The sequence below is a fragment of the Schistocerca cancellata genome, chromosome 6, assembly GCF_023864275.1.
Source record: "Schistocerca cancellata isolate TAMUIC-IGC-003103 chromosome 6, iqSchCanc2.1, whole genome shotgun sequence".
NCBI lineage: Eukaryota > Metazoa > Arthropoda > Insecta > Orthoptera > Acrididae > Schistocerca > Schistocerca cancellata.
The window spans coordinates 95,116,854-95,133,384 of record NC_064631.1 but is presented as its reverse complement, the minus strand read 5'-3'; positions in this window follow the sequence as shown (position 1 = coordinate 95,133,384).

The following is a 16,531-nucleotide window of genomic DNA, read 5'->3' as shown; positions in this document are numbered from 1 at the left end:
TATCAGCTCGGAGACCACGGCTGCTGTTACCCTTGACGCTGCATCACAGAAAGGAGCGCCTGCGATGGTGTACTCGACGACGAACCTGGGTGCACAAATGGCAAAACTTCATTTTTTCGGATGAATCCAGGTTCTGGTTACATCATCATGATGGTCGCATCCGTGTTTGGCGACATCGCGGTGAACGCTCTGGCGTATCGCCCGGCGTGATGGTATGGGGTGCCATTCGTTACACGTCTCGGTCACCTATTCTTCCCATTGACGGCACTTTGAACAGTGGACGTTACATTTCAGATGTGTTACGACCCGTGGCTCTACCCTTCATTCGATCCCTCCGAAACCCTACATTTCAGCAGGATAATGGACGACCGCATGTTGCAGGTCCTGTACTGGCCTATTCTGGGTACAGAAAATGTTCGACTGCTTCCCTGTCCAGCACATTCTCCAGATCTCTCACCTATTGAAAACGTCTGGTCAATGGTGGCCGAGCAACTGGCTCGTCACAATACGCCAGTCACTACTCTTGATGAATTGTGGTATCGCGTTGAAGCTGCATGGGCAGCTGTACCTGTACGCGCTATCGAAGCTCTGTTTGACTCAATGCCCAGGCGTATCAAGGCCGTTATTACGGCCAGAGTTGGTTGTTCTGGGTACTGATTTCTCAAGACCTATGCACCCAAATTGCGTGAAAATGTAATCACATGTCAATTCTAATCTAATATGTTTGTCCAATGAATTCCCGTTTATCATCTGCATTTCTTCTTGGTGTAGCAATTTTAAGGACCAGTGGTGCATATTGCACGTCTCTGGCATTGAAGTTATAGGGCTGTATTGGCGTATGTAATAATTGTAATGAACTTGATATTTGTGCCATCGCAGACACACGGGATCACTGAGGAGAGGGCAGTACAACACAACCATATGCAATGTACGATGCCAGTTACGGTGGTGTACTTTTCGACTCCATGGATATGCCTCATCGTTGATGGATCATTAAGTAGACTGTTACTCATTCCACACTACCAACATGCCTTACTGGGCAACCTACACAGCAGCAGAGGTTGGGTTCACCAATCCTTTCGCTACATCACTTCACAATGCAGATAGTGAGATTGGGTACAATAGACGATGGGCAGAGTCAGGGCAGCTTTGCCCACGGATGCATTCAACACAGACATTACACACATATCCTCTCCTCCCTCTTCTCCCCTCACGCTCAATGCCCACTACCACCTCACCCTGTCTCTGACCAGCTCCTCAGTGTCTGTATCTCTGAGCATCCCCTCATCCTCCCATCACTGTTGCTGTCCTTCTCCCACTTCTCCATCTCCTCTAATCCTATTCGATCATGGAGATTATAAAATCCACAGCATTGATAGTGAGGCCTGATATTCCTGTACCTATTTGATTGAAATCGATCCTGGTGTTTGGGAGGAGATGCCAGATATGTGCCACAGACACTTTGCTTTATATGTATAGAGACTATACTTTTTGCCACAGTATCACTCGGATATTGATTCAATACACCCATTGTAGACTTCTCCTCTTCTTTGTGTTCACCTCTTTCTCCCTTCCCTTGTCTCTGACCACCTCATCCTCCCTTCTCTGTATGTCCATGTCCTCCCCCTCCCATGTCCTTCCCCTCTCTTTGTTAATCTCCTCGACCCCTCTCTCAGACCACATTTTCCTTCTGCCCCGTTTCTCCATATCCTCCTGCCTCTCTTCGTTTCCCACCTCTCCCCCTCCACGCGTCCTGCATCAACCCCTTTCAACGTATATTTCCTCCTCCTCGTTCCTCTACCTGTCCCCACCTCACCCAACTCTCTGTACACCTCCTCTGCTCCCCTCTCCCTGTCAGTCTCCTCTTCTCCAGCTCGTTCTCTCTTCCTCCCTCGCTCCGTTTACGAGGAGAACGTGGCAAGTGCCATAACCCGATTTCCCAGAAACTTCACTCAGTGGAAGAGAGCTCAGGATAAACGAACATGTGTCACAGCTTACCTTTAGATACTCGAGTTTCTTAGAAAACGACTGTCTAAGTGCCTTCCAGCGGGTAAAATATCCAGCCGAAGCGGTGGCACAGTGGTTACCGTCACGGCCTTACAATTTTGTGCCCTATGTTAGAAACCCGATTATTATTTTTATTTTGCATTTACGAGTATCTGCCCATGTTCACAGAAAATTACTACACGCATGTTTTCCAAAGTATAACGTTGTCCCTATTACTCTAATACTAATTGTATGTCTGATGAGTGAATTTAGTAAAAAAGAAGAAAAGAAAACGAACAATAAATAAAAGGGAAAATTATTTGGAACTATTTTCCGTGAAATGCCTGTGATGTATCTTTATTCAAACCAACGGCAAGCGGAAAAGTGATCCGTTATGCGTGGTACGCGTTCTGTGTGGCAGCTGTGCTCTTAGGAATGCAGGACAGGAACAGAAATGATTAACAAACAAGTAACACAGTACACAGAAAATTTACTTAACTTGTATTTCTTCGGGCGCATAAAGACTCATTGCAAATAATGCCGCAAGAAATAGAGTTCAGCTCTCATTGTCAACAAGGAAGAGGCTCTCTGATGTGAAGTACGATTGACAGTGTCAGAGCCGCGATTAGATGGCGTCTGTATAGCGTCATGTTGCTAAGAGGCTGCAAGTGCGAGAGAGCCGTCTGGCTGTCGTCGGCCGTCCTATATTCGGGCGGCAGAGGTCGGTCGTATTCCAGAGCTGCCGGAGGCGTGGGTTAGCGATCGTGCTCCATTGAGTCCGCCAGGTTCCGCAGGCCCACTACCGGCGTCTGCCTGAAACGTGCAATTCCGTTGCCAACTTTGACCCCTGTTGGGGTTGCTATCAATACGTAATATCACACACTGGACAAAAAGTGGTCCCAAAGAGATCCAACCCCAATAGCGAATGTTGCAGCAACAACTACAGTTCACAATTGTCAACATGTGCGAAATCCTGTTGCCACGTGCCAAAATGCTGCTGGTACAGCACCCTGCAACGCAGCTAATTTGCGGTGTCGGTGGGCCAGTTTCCACTTCTTGTGACAAAACACTGCACTTCGGTGGTCACCTTCGCCACCACGGGCGGACTCTTGTCACAACACAGTTTCGCAGAGCGACTATAAACACTCGCTGCTCAGCCCTTATCAGCATTTGTATTCGTATAACGTCCAGTTCCGTGACAGATCCAACTACAGTCGGCGTAATAACAGTCTCCACGCCAGCCGACAGTACCCTGTGGACTACGCAGCTCGAACTCTGCACAGCAGCATCGTGAGCCTATCCGCCGGTCTGCAACCCTTCGCTAGATTGATGGTTCCGTATCTCGAGCTCAGGGCATCTGCTACTCACAGCCTCTGCCGCGTAAGTCCGCTGGCTGACGGAGTCGCCTGTCTTAACGTCAGAAGAGCAGCAGTTGTCGCGAGCCGAGCGCGTCCCTGGGATTACGCTGGAGTACCAACCGTTCCCGGGGTAACCGTACACGCCACCGAGAATGGTTAACAACCTCTGTAGGGTAGTCTTGCAGGAAAAAGAAGGTCGTTACTGAGCTCTCCTAATTCCATGCTCGCCCTGGTATTAAGAGAACACAACCCATCGTCCTGCAAATGCAGTTTTGGGACAGAAGCGACCATCCTGGCTGATAACGAAGCTTGCATCTCCGACATTATGACATGTGCAACGCCACATCCAGAGCTGACAGTGGCCTCAATCCGGCGAGTAATAGAGTCAACAACTCTCTACATGTGTGTCATATCGGGTCAGTCATTGGGGATCGAAACCCAACAAGCTACCAAACAGCGGGGACAGGGGGATTTGGGGGGGGGGGGGGGGGAAGGGGCGGTGGAAGGGAGTGTTGATTACCACGTTTCACTAGCTGTTACAGTCCCTGACATTTCCTATGTTACTGATAGGCAATTTAGGAAGCCATTCGAGGTCTGAGTGTTCGAAAATGCAGGAACACCTGTGTGCGGCCCTGCGCCCACATCTATTGTCGTCTTGGTAGACGAAAGTCTCTTCCGCATAGTCGTCGCGAAGGTGTCGAATCGGCAGCAATCATTAATCATCGTTAATGTTGCAATAAACATCCTGGTTCGTGTTCACGGTAAACTGAATGTCATCGTACAATAAACAACCCTCAAACCAAACCCAGATATGGCTGTTAGAATGTAACCAAAACAAATCCAGGTGTTAACCAATTCCAAGTGATTGAGTTCGAAGTTGATTTTCATAAATTCGACCTACGACTTGAACGCACTTTCAGTTCCTCTTGAAATCACCATGTGTAGCTCTTCTGAGGTCGTCATCGCTTTCTTTTATGATGGCATTACTATTTATAACCGAAACAATAAGTAATTTCTTGTGATTCCTTTCCCTTCTTGACTTCTCTATCCAAGTATCCCCCACAGGCAAAAATCCAATAGGGCATGATCCGGGACATTAGTGACAAGAAGTGCGAGCATTTATACCGCATCATCTTCGGACGATTATTAGTTTTAGATTGTGTGAAAGGCGACAGCTAGAATATGCAGGGGCGCTTTCAAGCACGAAAAACATGCTCATTCTTGTTACCAAAGTAACTTCTTTCACTAACCCTAGCAGCTCGACAAATAAAAATACGTAAATCACAGTTATGATTTCAATAATACAGACCTTAAGATATTAAACATTTAATCTTCGGTTTTACTAAGTTCCAACATCACAGGCAATAACTGAGCTCATAATTGACAAAGTTTAGGATAACTTTACCTAGAACCATTACTAGTCTTTCACTAAAAAATAAGTTAGTCCTTAGGTATGTGATAAGATTTATTTTAGTTAACAGTTTCAAGACGTGACCACGCGCATACGAGTAAAGTGTAATCATCATTTGATTGGTTGAATATAGAATTCTTTGTATCTCAAAATGTAATTACTTTGCAAACCTGTTTCTAAAAAAATTGTGTAAAGAAAAATTTAATTGTTGCTTTTGTGTTTACAAATTAGCGAAGTTTTCCTTTTTCTGAACAGTGAAAACATGTTTACTTTACAGTAATACGTTATTTGATATGTTGTTACCCTATTTTTTATCTTACGGCGCAATAGTGTAATTTTGATTTCTAATTAATGTATTCGTGCCGTAGGCCAAGTAATAAAACAGGTACCCTCCTCAAGAAGTCCTCTAATTCGTTCTCACATCCACGGAGGACAGGAATGTCACCGATGAATCGTATCGACATGTACACGACTACTGAAGTGCTCGTCAGAGGGTTTATGCTACCGCTTCCAGACTATATATCGACTGTTCACTCTCGATGGATGGAGGATGTTTGGTTTGTGGGGCGCTCAACTGCGTGCTTATCAGCGCCCGTACAATTATCCAATCTTTGCTCATTCCAATTTCGCCACTTTCCAGGATGATGATGAAATGATGAGGACAAACACAAACACCCAGTCATCTCGAGGCAGGTGAAAATCCCTGACCCCGCCGGGAATCGAACCCGGGACCCCGTGCTCGGGAAGCGAGAACGCTACCGCGAGACCACGAGCGGCGGACTGTTCACTCTCGAATAGCATGTCACGAAAACGAACGCCCAAACATACCGCGTGAGCTCTGAATTCTCTTATTTTAACACGATGGTGATTTTTCCCTGTGTAGATGGGAGCCAACAAAGTATTTTCGCATTCAGAGCAGAAACTCGTTGATTGATATTTCTGAAAAGATCTCGCGACAATGAAAAACGCATTCCTTTTAATGATTTCTCACACTCTGTCCTTTTTCGCGATAGTAGAAAACGTGATGCATTACTCTGAACTTTTTTCGACGTCCTCTGTTAATGTATCTGGTAATTATTCCATACCGCGTACCAGTACTCCAAAAGAGGACGGTCAAGCGTACTGCAGGCAGTCTCTTTAGCCGATTTGTTGCATCTTCTAAGTGTACCGCCAATGAAAAGCCTTCCTCACAACATTTTCATGCGATGGTTCAGTTTAATTTTTTGTAAATGCAATCTCTAGGTTCAGTTGACAATCATTAAATTTGTGTGGTTTATCGTGCAACGGAAATACAGGGTGTATCAAAAAGAATCATCCGATTTGGCACGTCTATATTTGTGAAACTAATAAATACATACAATAATTTCGTTTTTTGTTCAACGAAAAACTTTTTTTTCATATCTTTTCACAGGCGTTCAATATGCACCCGGTGAGATGTACGGCATATGTCATTGCGATATTCACATTGTTCCCATAATGCAGCGATCATGTCTTGAGTTACAGCTCCAACAGCTGCTGTTATGCGATGTCACAGTTCATCCATTTTTGTTGGTAACGGAGGCCACAAACAGAGTCTTTTATAAACCTGCACAAGAAATAATCGCATGCAGCTGAGTTCTGTCACCTTGGAGGCTAGTGATGTAAGGCTAAATCATTTGGCCCAGTGATACCAATCCATCGTTCAGTAATCTTTTGATTTTTATTAGTACTGAAGTGGGCGTATACTGCTGCAGCCAAGGGCGAACCGTGTAAAACTCGAGAATTTGCTCTTTCCAACAGTACAATATTCGTGCACATATCTCAAATAACATAATAGTTATGATTTCTTTTTAAATCGGATGATGCTTTTTGTTGGACTTTGCGTAACAGTTTTGTTACTCCTTGTGTGGAGGACCACATACTTTTTTTTTCTTATTTGGAGTCAATTGCCACTTTTTGCATCAAACACATATATAGTATAAATCAATTTGTCATTCGTTTTGATGTCCTGCTACGTCACTAGACGGTAAACAACAGCACGCACCATCTGAAAACAATGCAGCAGCGCTGTCCAGCTCTATATTACTAAACAACAGGTTGGCTGTCTAATAGCTTGTAACGACAACAAAAAATTTGATTTTCAGTATTTCCCACAATTACACACTGAATTTAAAATGCTATCGTTATCTACTTACTAAGAGCGATACTCTTACGTTAAAGGCCGCAATTGCGACTGACTGCTGTGTGCGTCTCCTTCCTTATAGTCTACGGTCACTGTGCACGACAGCTCGTTACGGATTAGAGGTTGAAATATTAAAGTTAGAAACAGCGCATATGTCTTCAGGCAGCGCAACTCATGGGGCGCAAATTTCTGAGACTGTATTTATCCAACATTTAAGAGAGGACACTTAGCAGTTTCCAACAAACATTACACACAAATCAGAATCTTCTCGCAGCTTTTTCTTAGTGTCATTCCCCAGCACATAATGAAAGGAAAAATGTTTATCGCTTACTGCGCAAGCGTGAGATTCAGGCAAGACGTTTAAATTTATCATTTCTGTAATACTGACTATTCGCAACACATTTTGCACCCGGTATGCACATTACCAGTGAATACACCTGCAAAATTATATCACTGCACGGCAGATCGTTCAGAGGATACGACATCATTTTTTGGGATGAATCCAGGTTCTGTTTACAGCATCATGATGGTCGCATCCGTGTTTGGTGACATCGCGGTGAACGCACATTGGAAGCGTGTATTCGTCATGGCCATACTGGCGTATCACCCGGCGTGATGATATGGGGTGTCATTGATTACACGTCTTGGTCACCTCTTGTTCGCATTGACGGCTCCTTGAACAGTGGACGTTACATTTCAGATGTGTTACGACCCGTGGCTCTACCCTTCATTCGATTCCTGCGAAACCCTACATTTCAGCAGGATAACGCACGACCGCATGTTGCAGGTCCTGTACGGGCCTTTCTGGATACAGAAAATGTTCGACTGCTGCCCTGGCAGCACGTTCTCCAGATCTCTTACCAATTGAAAACGTCTGGTCAATGGTGGCCGAGCAACTGGCTCGTCACAATACGCCAGTCACTACTCTTTATGAATGTGGTATCGTGTTGAAGCTTCATGGGCAGCCGTATCTGTACACGCCATCCAAGTTCTGTTTGACTCAATGCCCAGGCGTATCAAGGCCGTTGTTCTGGGTACTGATTTCTCAGGTTCTATGCACCCAAATTGCGTGAAAATGTAATCACATGTCAGTTCTAGTATAATATATTTGTCCAATGAATAGCCGGCCGGGGTGGCCGAGCAGTTCTAGGCGCTTCAGTCTGGAACCGCACGACCGCTACCGTGGCAGGTTCGAATCCTGCCTCGGGCTTGGATGTGTGTGATGTCTTTAGATTAGTTAGGTTTAAGTAGTTCTAAGTTCTAGGGGACTGATGACCTCAACTGTTAAGTCCCATAGTGCTCGGAGCCATTTGAACCATTTTTGTCCAATGAATACCCGTATATCATCTGCATTTCTTCTTGGTGTAGCAATATTAGTGGCCAGTAGTGTATGTTTTCTTCAGTGGGACACAAGTTACCCAGAGCTTAGTCTCCAATTGTTTCGTAATGTGAGCACTTAGCGATTTCCAACAAATAACTTAATTCAAAGCTGTTTTATACATTTGAGATCGATTCCGGTGGAGGTGTAGCGGTCACTGCTTGTCTACTAAATCGTTTATACAGAATAGTAACAGCACACACCCTTTCACTTGCAATGTACATGTGTTGACACAAAGTCCAAACTCCAGGGTGATACGACGTGTGCCACGTTTAATCACTTTGCGTAAAGAGGGGGCGTTTGATCTGACACACCGACAAGACTGTAAGGGGGGCCCGTGCGCCACGGCACGGAATATTGTTGTTACAAGGCTGCCATTGTGGTGGGCGGTGGCACTATCTATGAGGCTATTATGGCGTAACACGGGGAGGCGTGTTGGGGCGAGTCAACAGGGGCGGCGTCGGGGCCCTTGCAAGACGGACGCGCGGGCCGGCCGTGACGCCAGGGGGTGGGTGTGGAGGACCCTCTAGCTGGCGCCGCGGTGATGGATGGCGCGCCGCCCGCATTGTCACGCAATCCCCATTGTGCGCTGCCGCTGCTTCTCCCGCTGCCGGCCTAACCGCCGCCGCTTTAATCTAGCGCCGCCGAGCGGCGCCACCGTCGCGCCACCCGCCGCCGACACGCTCGCAACAAAAGCTGCGGACCGCGCGTTTTTAGCACCGACCCGCCGCGGGCCGATCTCTCCCGATGTCCCGCGCCATGCAGCCGCGCACCTGTGCCTTCTGCGCCGCTAGACTGTGCTGTGTTACCACCTGATACATGGTTGTTGTTGTTGTTGTTGTTGTCTTCAGTCCAGAGACTGGTTTGATGTAGCTCTCCATGTTACTCTATCCTGTCCAAGCTTCTTCATCTCCCAGTACCTACTGCAACATACATCTGAATCTGTTTAGTGTAATCATCTCTTGGTCTCCCTCTACGATTTTTACCGTCAACGCTGCCCTCCAATACTAAATTGGTGATTCCTTGATGCCTCAGAATATGTCCTACCAACCGATCCCTTCTTCTAGTCAAGTTGTGCCACAAATTTCTCTTCTGCCCAATTCCGTTTAATACCTCCTTATTAGTTGTGTGATCCACCCATCTAATCTTCAGCATTCTTCTGTAGCACCACATTTCGAAAGCTCCTATTCTCTTCTTGTCTGAACTATTTATCGTCCACGTTTCACTTTCATATATGGCTACACTCCATACAAATACTTTCAGAAAAAGGCTTCCTGGCACTTAAATCTATACTCGATGTTAACAAATTTCTCTTCTTCAGAAACGCTTTCCTTGCCGTTGCCAGTCTACATTTTATATCCTCTCTACTTCGGCCATCGTGAGTTATTTTCCTCCCTCATTTACTACTTTAAGCGTCTCATTTCCTAATCTAATCACCCAATTTAATTCCACTACATTCCATTATCCTCGTTTTGCTTATGTTGATGTTCATCTTATATCCTCCTTTTAAGACACTGTCCATTCCGGTCAGCTGCTCTTCCAAGTCCTTTGCTGTCTCTGACAGAATTACGATGTCATCGGCAAACCTAAAAGTTTTCATTTCTTCTCCATGTATTTTAATTCCTACTCCTAATTTTTCTTTTGTTTCTTTTACTACTTACTCAATATACAGGTACTTACTGGAAGTAAGGAAAACATGGGAGGACCCACTTTCTTTTCACACAACCTGTTTATTTAACAACGTATATACTGCGTTTTACAGATAATCGAAGCTTTTAACCAGAAAATTTCCTTTAACAAAATGAACAAATTTGGAACATTCTTTTGACCTTGAACCTTAAATTGAATAAGCTTTTAATCTTTGCAAAATAACACTGAAGTGCTGTATTGCAAAACAGCAAACAATATGACAATAATCACAAGACGGCCGGACCTGCAGTCCTCCCGTTGTCCGGTGAAACAGCGGTGTTTACTTCCACGCTGATCACAGTCTCTCTTATTAAATGCCCTTGTGAAACACATGAGAACTATATACGCACCACCGATGACAAGAGTGACTCAATTATTTAAAACAGATGACTTGACTTTTAATTTGAAAGCTATCTCGAAAGGTTTAGCTTTAAGATGCGCACCTGTGCTTAAAGGTTAAACATGTTAGCAAACAATATGACAATGATACGGCTTACTTGAAAGCAACCGTTCTCTTAAATTCAATCGGCAACAGAGGTGCGACTGGATCCCGACCCGTCCATTCTGACAATTTTATCTTGACTAAAGCCCTGATGACAGTTTTCTGTTAATATTTTCAAAGTTAAACTGATTGTCAGTTATTAAGCCCGCTCTGAAGGAACGTCTTAAAACATTACTTGTGAACACTTATTACAAGAGAACTCACTCGACGGAACCACAAGATCCAGCTAAAAGAAACCAATAATACCGGGCCTTTCAAATACAGAAACGAACAACTTAATACAACAGGTTGTTCAGATTATAACTAATGACCAAGAAAAATTACAATCAAAGAATTGAACCGGTTAACAGCTAAATCTAACCACAAGGTCCCTATTTTGTTTAACGGCAACCTGTGCCTTAGTACAATTGTTACGGCTATATTTACTACCAAGAGCTGATTAATTAGAATATTAATGAACAGGTACGAACCAGAAAAGAAAAACAATTTCGTAAACCACATCAAATACTGACGAACCGATTCCACAGACCGAACGTGAGGAGAGGGGCTAGTGTAATTGTTGAATACAAACCAAAAATACACGGAAGTATGTTTTTTAACACAAACCTACGTTTTTTTAAATGGAACCACGTTAGTTTTGTTAGCACATCTGAACATATAAACAAATCAGTGCCGTTTGTTGCATTGTAAAGTGTTAATTACATCCGGAGATAACCTAAAGTTGACGCTTGAAACCTCCGACGTTCAGTTGCGTGTTGTAACAAACACGGGCCACGGTCGGCGAGCAGCATCTGCAGGGACGTGTTTACGATGACGACCGTGTTTACGAGTGTGGCTGTAGTGCACTGTTGTGGTTTGGTCTAGCTGTCGCAGTGTCCGCATGCAGCGCTTGCTGCTATTGTTATTCTGCATTCGTCTCCGCACGCAGACCAACTGTAGTACACCGTGTTACCAGACGTCTGTGATAGTGTAGTGTTGTAGGAACTGTGACCATGGTGTATTCGAACTGTGAAAAGGCGGAGATGATACTCATCTATGGCGAGTGTCGACGAAATGCAGCTGAAGCCTGCACGGTGTATGCACAGAACGGTACCCGGACAGAGAGCATCCAACGTGCCGCACATTGCAAAAGATCTACCGCCAACTGTATGCAACAGGTATGGTCGTAGCACGCAAACGGGTCCGTAACAGGCCCGTCACAGGAGAAGCGGGTGCAGTTGGTGTGTTAGCTGCTGTTGCCATGAACCCACACATGAGTACACGGGACATTGCGAGAGCCGGTGGACTGAGTCAAAGTAGTGTCACGCGCATACTGTATCGTCACCGCTTTCACCCGTTTCATGTGTCGCTACATCAGCAATTACATGGTGATGACTTTAATCATCGAGTGCAGTTCTGTCAATGGGCATTAACCGAGAATGCGTTGCAGTTCTACCTGTTTACCGATGAAGCGGGTTTCACAAACCACGGGGCAGTGAATCTACGGAACATGCATTACTGGTCCGTGGACAATCCTCGCTGGCTCAGACAGGTAGAGCGACAGCGACCGTGGACTGTTAATGTATGGTGCGGAATCATTGGCGACCACCTCATTGGTCCTCACTTCATTGCAGGGGCACAAACAGCTGCAACATACATCGCGTTTCTACAGAATTATCTGCCAACGATGCTCGAAAATGTCCCACTGGAAACGCGTCGACGTATGTGGTATCAGCATGATGGTGCACCTGCACATTCCGCAATTACCACTAGGCTGACCCTTGACAGGATGTTCGACAGGCGTTTCATAGGACGTGGAGAACGCATAAATTGGCCAGCCCGTTCTCCTGATCTTACACCTGTGGACTTCTTTCTGTGGGATACGTTAAAGGAGAATGTGTACCGTGATATGCCTACAACTCCAGAGGATATGAAACAACGTTTTGTGGCAGCCTGCGGCGACATTACACCAGATGTACTGCGGCGTGTACGACATTCATTACGCCAGAGATTGCAATTATGTGCAGCAAACGATGGCCACCACATTGAACATCTATTGGCCTGACATGTCGGGACACACTCTATTCCACTCCGTAATTGAAAACGGAAACCACGTGTGTACGTGTACCTCACCCCTCATGGTAATGTACATGTGCGTTAGTGAAAAAGACCAATAAAAAGGTGGACGTAATGTGCTGTTCCAGTCTCTTCTGTACCTAAGGTCCATCACCGTTCCCTTTGGATCCTTTACGTAATTCGGTGCTCTCCGATACACGCGATCGAACAGCGGAGGAGTGGTACTCAAGCGTCAACTTTAGGTTACAATATCTCCCGATGTAATTAACATTTTACAATGGAACAAACGGCACTGATTACGTATTTGTTTATATGTTCAGATGTGCTAACAGAACTAACGGGGTTCCATTTAAAAAAAACGTAGGTTTGTTAAAAAACATACTTCCGTGCATTTTTTTATGGTTTGTATTAACCAATTACACTAGCCCCTCTCCTCACGTTCGGTCTGTGGAATCGATTCGTTAGTATTTGATGTGGTTTACGAAATATATCCAGCGGTAATGTTAGGTGTTTATTTTGCATACGTGCAAGGTCAGGTTCAAGCCAGAGGCGGATCTGTAATGTTGTGGGGGTGCTTTCCTTATCATGAATTGGGCCCATTCGCTGAGGCAACCACCAACACGAACCAGAGTATTTAAACCAACATTCTGAATGATCAGTTGTTGCCTTTGAGTGAACGTCTCCATGACCTGTCAGCTTTTGATACCGCATTTTTCGAGGCAACAAGAGAAGAGTTCATCAGGCTGGAAGAAAACACTCTCTCACCATATCACATCTCAGCTGGTCGGCAGAATCACCCCACTTGAACTCGATACAAAATCTGTGGAACATGTTGAAACAGCGGGTGAAGCGCCAGCATCAGCATACACGCAGTTCGGTGGAACTGCACGCTCAAATCCTCAGCGAGTGGCTTAACCTGACTGCGATGAACCTGGACAACCTTGTGGACTCACTTCCTAACCGAATCCAGGCGGTTACCGAGTTCAGGGTCGAAATTACACGATATTAAATGATGATTACAACGATTTTGCGAGGGCTGATTAATTTTTCGTCCAGTGAGCTTAATTCCTCACCCCCGACAAGTGAAAAAAGTACAAGCTCAACTGAGTATCACACCAGGATGACTCGACATGTTCAACTATGTGGACTACATTATGTGAATGTTCAGTATAAAATTTGTCTTCCTGGCACATTTATAAAATGATGACCAGTTTCGACTGCTCAATCAATCATCTTCAGCTCTAAAACAGAAAAAAAATATTGTTGATAACAGGTTTTACATACTTACTGATTGTACTGGATAAAAAGAAAAGAAAGGGACAGAGGACATAACATCAAAATATCGTTACAGTGAGTACGTCTAAATGTGCATACGTGCTCGGCAAGCCTCAGTATGGTGCGGAGGGTACCTATTACCAGTACCAGCCATCTCCTATGTTGCTCTGGCAAATGGAGCAAGGAAAAAAGACTATCTGCAGTGTGAACCAGAATTCCACTGACAAAATTTCAGCCGCGAAGGATAGCCAATCGGTCTGGGGCGCCTTGTCACGGTCCTAGCGGCTCCCCCTCGTCGGAGGTTCGAGTCCTCCCTCGGGCATGGGTGTGTGCGTTGTCCTTAGCGTAAGTTAGTTTAAGTTAGATTACGTAGTGTGTAAGCTTAGTGACACATGACCTCAGAAATTTGGTCCCATAAGACCTTACTACAAATTTTCAAAAATTTCCACGAAATTTTGAGGTTGTTCGGGGATATTTTCGGAGTGTTTTGTTAAAAGGAACGCGTGGCCTCCGGAGTTATGGAGTAAACGTGTAATTGTGATTTATCCAGTTTGTCAACCCGGTTACCTCGATACATCGGAAAAATATCTTAACAACAGTCAAAGCGTATGTAGTATGTCTACACAAAAAACACAAGAAACGATCTGAAGATGGACGATACTGTCTGGAATCGGACAGCTGAAATAATAACAACAGCGATCAACAGAAGGAAAATCAGCCTATTTTCCACGAATAATGAAAGTAAGTAATTTAATGTCACATACATGTCCAGTTTAGATGAACGAAGCGTTTAAGGTCTGTTGCCACGGGACTATGTTGAAAATTAGGTGCACCAACAAAAAAGGAAAAGAGCTCGTTCTTCACAGAGTCGACAAGACGAAGAACATGTGGAAAATATTGATAACAGAAAGGGATAGGATGATACGGTGTGCGTTAAACCATCAAGAAATAACTTCCATGGTTGTTGCTGATTAACGCACCTAGCCGCAATTACTTTTAAAAGTTCTCGATTTCATAGCTGCAAACGGTTTCAGGCCATCATGTCCACGTCCATATGCCCAACGCTTATGTTAATGTTTTCATCACCAGCACGTCTTTCGATCCAGCACTACGCAAGATTATTTAGTGCTGCTTCATATGTTGTTCACGTAGTAAAAAAATGCTATTGTGCTTATATTTGAACACATATAAAGTGAAACAGTTTTTATTTTCTTTGTTATGCTTCTCTCGGATAATGTACAAGAACAAACTGTTGCAGTCCAGACAGAACACGTACTCCAAATAAATCAGAGAGGCACACAAACATTTCACAATATTCTTCATATCGTTTTCAGACACATATATGTGCTTTGCATAGGGTGTGTTTATTTACAATGCAAACGTCATACACTTAGCAAATATATAATTAGTCTCCTGTTAATCAAAGACTTCTCTGCTCAGTTTATATCTTTGCTTCATAGAAAATTAATATCTCTGATTAATGTGCATTGTAAACTAAATATCGAATATGAAGCACATGTGCAAGTTCCTCTGTCAGTAGTTTGCTGTCCAAACCATAGACGTGTCTAGAATCTTCTTCGCGATTTCGTCCGCTCTTCTTCGACGATCGCTAGCAGAATCAACGCAACCATTTTAAGCGCGTACATTTTCGTAAACACACTGTGTAATTAGCGCGCAAGGTCCGGCCAATGACAACTGCCGCTGGAGAGAGTTTCGGTCGCAAATCACGCAGAAGATCACATTCCTTGAGACGTAGCAGCTCGTTTCAGACTTTTCCCCAACCAAGATGACTACCACGTCTGACATGCATCGCGTTGAAAAACACGTCCCGTGTGGGGACGGCTTTACCACTGCCCAGCCTCGCTCGTCGAAATAGAGAATGCCAGGCCAGGCAATGAAGAACACAAATCTCTAGTGTGCTCTAGAAAATACGAGTCCATCCGCCTTGTCACAGTTAACAAGAAATCGGTATTTAACTGTCGCTAGAGGAGAAAGACTACTTCATCAACATACCGATAAACTGGCTTCATTCCGTCACGCAAGCCCCTATAGCAATAAAAGTTTCGTGATCGCTGCTGAAACTGTTGCAGAGGCGACAGAATTGCCTAAGTACTGCATCCAGCAATTGAGAGATGAATACATGCTATTTTGTTGGCGCAGTCCCAGCATTATTAGCAACGTCCAAACCACCGCTGTTGCGCCGCGAGCGGCGCTAGAAACCAAGAATACCCCTCCTGGCGCCACCAAAGATTGTGTGGCACCAAACAGCTTCTTCCGACCCCTAGCAAAGCCCCACTTGCGTGTTGTCTTCGTACAATAATAAGATGCCGTGATCCGGCTGTTCCCTCTACGACGGTCACTACTACGCTACGGTACATTTGCTGTGCCTGGCGGATTCTCATCTGCAGTTCATAGCCGACTAAGCACTGATGTCCTTGTGAGTATTTGTTTTCTATGTGAACAGTGAATTGTGTTTAATAAACGAACGAACCATGTTCCGCGACTCAACAGGGATGTCCCACAGTTCTTACCAGAATCTGGACAGAGTGGATGTTAATTTTCTTCAGTGCAGGCCCCGTACACATAAGAGAACGAGTTAATGAAAAGAGATAAGCGATGTTGACTTTCTGAATCGTGACGTGCGACAAGCAAACACACATGCCATGCCCCCGAGGCAGAATGCCGCAGCCCCAGATACAATTGCTGTCCACCCCCT